The sequence below is a fragment of the Rattus norvegicus genome, chromosome 15 (assembly GCF_036323735.1).
Source record: "Rattus norvegicus strain BN/NHsdMcwi chromosome 15, GRCr8, whole genome shotgun sequence".
Classification (NCBI taxonomy): Eukaryota; Metazoa; Chordata; class Mammalia; order Rodentia; family Muridae; genus Rattus; species Rattus norvegicus.
Window position 1 is genome coordinate 4,149,326 of NC_086033.1, and position 5,646 is coordinate 4,154,971.

Here is a 5,646-nt window from a genome sequence, read left to right on the forward strand (position 1 = left end):
CACACACACACACACACACACACACACACACCACACACACACCACACACAAGTACACACACATACAACATACACACAAACACACACCACACACATATACCACATACACACCACACACATACACACCACACACACATATACCACACACACCACACACACACCACACACACACCACACACACACACCACACACATATACCACATACACACCACACACATACACACCACGCACACCACACACACACCACACACAAGTACACACACATACAACATACACACAAACACACACCACACACATATACCACATACACACCACACACATACACACCACACACACATATACCACACACACCACACACACACCACACACACACCACACACACCACACACACACACCACACACACCACACACACCACCCACACATATACCACACACACCACACACATACACACCACACACACCACACACACACACCACACCACACACACCACACACACACACCACACACACCACACACACCACACACACACACACCACACACACCACACACACCACACACACACACACTACACACATACCACACACACCACACACACACACACACTACACACATACCACACACACATACCACACACACCACACACACCATACACCACACACACACCACACACACCACACACACCACACACACACCACACACACCACATATGAACATATGCATGTCAAAAATAATAAGTTAAACAATAAAATAAACTTTAATAAGCAACTGAAGAGAAAGGAGGCATGATCTTTGTTCTCATGGGAGAACAGTCATGGATCCTGTAACCAGCAACCTCATGTGATAGAGGGAGGGAGCTGCCACAGACAGGGGACAGGGACTCTCTTATGGATGCAACACTGAAGCAGTCTGGAGGAGGAAGAGAAGTAACAAAGTCAGAAAATGGGAGCGGAGGTCAGAGCATTCCAGGTAAGAGTGTTCCTGAGGTCCCTACTTGCCTCAGAAGTTGAAGATTGACTTAAAGTGAGACCTAGACTTCTGACTTGAAAGATATTCTTCTTTACATCTCAATCATATCTTCAGCAGCTTCTTTGACCAAATCACAGCACCACTATTGCCCTCCATCACCATGATCACCACAGGATTACCACCCATCACCACCAGTATATCACCAATACTACCCCATCACCACAGTCATACCCCACAACTACCATCACCGTCACCATTCCTACCACTGCCATCACCACACCACTCTATCACCACTACCACCATTACTGTCACCACCATCACCGTCATTACCATCATCACAATCAAAACCATCATCTTCACCACTATGATCATCAGTACCATTATCACCACACCGTCATTATTACCACTATCACTGTCATCATCACCACCGTCACCATCACCACTGTCACCTTAAACACTGTCACTATCACTACCATCACTACCACCACCATCACCACTGTCATCACTACCGCCATCACCATCACCACTGTCACTACCACCACCATCACCATCACCACCATCATCATTACCACCGTCACCATCACCACCATTGTCACCACCACCACACTGTCACCATTACCACTATCACTGTCATCATCATCACCACTACTATTACTGTCACCATCTCTGTTACAGGCTGAGTCATGTCTCCTCAGAAGATGTTAAAACCCTAACTCCTAGTACCTCAGAATATGACGTTGGAAACAAAGTCCTGTGTATAATCAAGTTGAGATGGGGTTACATGTATGAGCCTCAGTCCAACAAGGCCAGTGTCTTTATTTAAAAGGGGAAGTTTACATATTGAGAAAGACATGTAAACACAAAAGCAGAGGTCTGTGATGAGTGTACAAGGCCAAGAATGCCAAAGGCTGTCAGGAGCAAGAGAGGACATGCCACAGAGTCCCTCTTATGACGCTCAGAAGGAACGAGCCAACCTTGCTGACACCTTGGCCTTGGCCTTCAACACTGACAGATGCTGAGTTTCTACCCAGTTTTCTGTGCTGTGTCCTGACATCTTTGACAAGGGAATTCAACTTTCATTATCACCATGGCCATCACCATATTCCCCACCATCATTGTAATTCTCACCAGTGACACTGTTATCATCTACCCACCTATCATCTGTCTGTCTGTCTAGCTCTCTAGCTACCATCTAGTTATTATCTATCCAACATCTCTCTGTCAATCTATCATATATCAATCATCTCTCTATATATCAATCATCTATATCTATCATCTCTTTATTACCTAACATTTATCTATCATCTATTACCTAACATCTTTTATCTATCTACCTACCTATCTATCATCTATTGTCTACCTCTTTCTATCATATATATATATATATACTACCTAACATCTATCCTCTGTCTGTCTGTCTATCTATATATCTATCATTTATTGTCTATCTCTTTCTATCATATATATATGATAGATGTATATCTATATATCTATGTATGTATATATATATATATATATATCATCTACCTAACATCTATCTTCTGTCTGTCTGTCTGTCTGTCTATCATCTAACTGATGATTTGCTGTTCTTGTTTTTCTGCTGTGCTGGAGCAATGGCCTCAGCCACCCTCCCATTCTCAAGGACGCTCAGGAGCCTGCAGGGATCATGGGCTGGGTCCCTACATGTGTGCAGTCCCATCCAGAATCTGAATCCACACATAATGTGCTTCTGTCCGTACAGAGAAGGCGTTCCCTGGCCCGGTGCCAGCCATCTTCAGCAGAAGTGTCAGTCACCTTTAGATGCGTTACTCAGGTAACTTATAAAGGATTTTATTGCTTAGAGCTAACTGAGGACATTAGTCAGGGGCATAGTTATCATGACTCAGAGAATAAATCTGAGTTGTGTGCAGGTATTCAGAATGGCTGGCTGAAGAGGCTCAGGGCTGTTTGAATTTGTACAAACAATAAGGGGACATGGTTTTTACCTTTCCCATGGTGCCTGGCACCATGCTAACATGAAAACACCCCCCTCCGTGTTTGCTCATCTAGATGAACTCTCTCCCACATAAGCAGAGTCCCTAACTCGTCTGTCAATGTGCAGACACAACCTTGTTCACATTAGGGAAGTGCAGCTGCCACTGAGTAGATACCTTCAAGAATGCTTGTCCAGATTGCCTCCCACCTCTTCCCGCCTTTACCCCAAGAGATTTTTCTTTTGGAAAGAGTAAATGGTAAACAGCTTCAAAACCCCTAACAATCGGGACCGGAACCTTCAACTGTATTCTTATTCTGATTATTGGTGTGTGGTATGTGTGTGTGTGTACATGTATGTTGTATGTACATGTTTGTGTGGGTGTGTGCACATGTGCACTCAGGTATATACACACATGTATGTACATGTGCACGTGGTGGTCACTGATCAACGTCCGGTGTCCTCTTCACTAAATCCCCACCTTATGCTTTGAGACAGGGTCTCTCATTGACCCAGTAGTGTGTTGAGCTTGTGAGCGTCCAGTCCTGAGGTGATAGATCCTGGCAGCTGCACCCAACTTTTCTGTTACCCAGCGCTGGAGAATCTGAACTCAGGCCCTCATGAGCAAAGAGCACCTCACCACCTGAGCCTTCCCCCCAGCCCCCCACAGTATTACAGTTTTACGGTTGAACTCTCTCAGCACACACAGCTGCTGGCACACTAGAGAGGACTTTTGGAGCCTGCCCGGTTTGGGGTTTTTTGTTTGTTTGTATTTTTTTTGGTAAAAGCCCACAACCGTTCAAACTCCGTCGTCATTAGCAGAAGCTATTCAGTGTGTAGAACTTGGCGTTTATAATTCCGTCAAGATTTTGCGCTTACCTTTTGAAATAAAGATTGTTTAAAGTGTGCAGCAGCGGCGGGCAGAGCCTGTAGGTACCTGCAGAGACCACAGCTGTCGGCAGAGCTCTTTGAGGTTTGCGGATGCTGTTGTTTCTTGGAAAGGCTGTCGAAGCTGGCTGCTGTGCCTGTTAAATGATGGGCACTGGGTTCCAATGTGGTTTGTTGCCCAAACGTTCATACGTTAGAAGCTCAGTTGTCAGCATGGGGATCTGATAGGTCATGGGACCTTTAAAAGGCGGGGCCTGGTGGGAGGTGTTAGGTCTCTGTAGGTTCCACTGCTGGATTAAAATGTCCTGACATAAAGCAGAGTAGGGAAGACATGCTTTGTGAAAGCCAGTACTGTGGGGACGCCAGGGCAGGAACTTAAAACACGACATAAAATGACATCAAGAGCGGAAGGAGAATTCGTTTACATCAAGAGCGGAAAGAGAATTCGTAGGTGGATCCTTGATTGCCTCCTTCCTCGCTTTCTCTTAGATTTCTTTCCTCTTATAATGTTCAAGACAGCCCTGCCAAGGGAATGATGCTACCCACCGTGGGCTGAGTCTTCTCACGTCGATTAACCCATCAAGACAATCTCCCCTCAGGAGAGGCCAACCTACTGTAGATAATTTCTCAGTAAAGACGCTCTTCCCAGATGACCGGTTCTAGGTTGTGTCAAACTGATGGTTAAAGCTGCCACCATTTGAAAGGATTTAGTACTGTCTTACAGAATGAGTTAGTGTTCACGAGAAAGGGTTTCTATAGAAAAGCTAGCCTTACCCTCCCCCTTCTCAACACATGATATCCCTCTCCCCTTCCTTCCTCTTCCCCTCTCTCCCCCATCCTTCACTACCACAAGCTCCACCATGCTGGGACCTAGCAGGGATGCTATGTGGTCTTGGACTTTGTCCCTTCAAAAGAGTGAGCTAAGCAAAACTGTCTCCAAATGCCCTAGCTTTGCTTAGGGTGTTTCCTACCCTAAGAAATCACACTTGACTTCTAGCTGGGTTTTTTCTCCCTGAGCTGACAATAGGTGTGTGTTTATGTCAGTGAAGTATATGTGGGAGTTGTACCCAAAGATCTGAAAGACACAGGAGTATAAAGAAAGGCTCTGAGCTGAGTGTGGTGGAACATGCAACCTTTTAATCCCAGCACTCGGGAGGCAGAGGCAGGTGGATCTCTCGGAGTTCAAGGCCAGCCTGTTTTACAGAGTGGCTCTTATACAGAGAAATCCTGTCTCAAAGGAAACAAGGCATACCAAAGCAGAACAGAAAGGCTCTGGCTGAGAAAAGTCTGGGACTTGGGCTGGGAAGTTGGTGCTCGAATACCTGGGCCACCCTGGGCCAGTCCTGGAGGGCATTTATGATGAGGGAGATGTTTAACTTCTCAAAGAATCTGCTTGACAGGGTCCTCTCACTAACACTGCACACATTTGAGTTAGGACAGCTCCCCTCTGTTCGACATATCTTGTCCCTGATCTATGGCCACAGCTTTCAAGATAAATCCCAAATCAATCAATGAAGCAATCAATGGAGGGTTGCAACTTAGAACAAAATATAATGACACACATATATGAAAGTCATAATGAAGCCCATTATTTTGTACGCCAAGAAAAAATTTTTATGTGTATGGGCATTTTTGGAAAGCAGAAGCAGGAGGATCAGACGTTCAAAGGTCATCCTCAGCTTCACGATGAGTTTGAGGCCAACCTGGGCTACATTCATGAAACTCTGTAGGAAAAAGGAGGAAGGAAGGGAGCGAGGGAGGAAAGGAGAGAGGGAGGAAAAGAAAAGAAAAAGTTGGCACAACCCCGCCCCCTTCCCTAA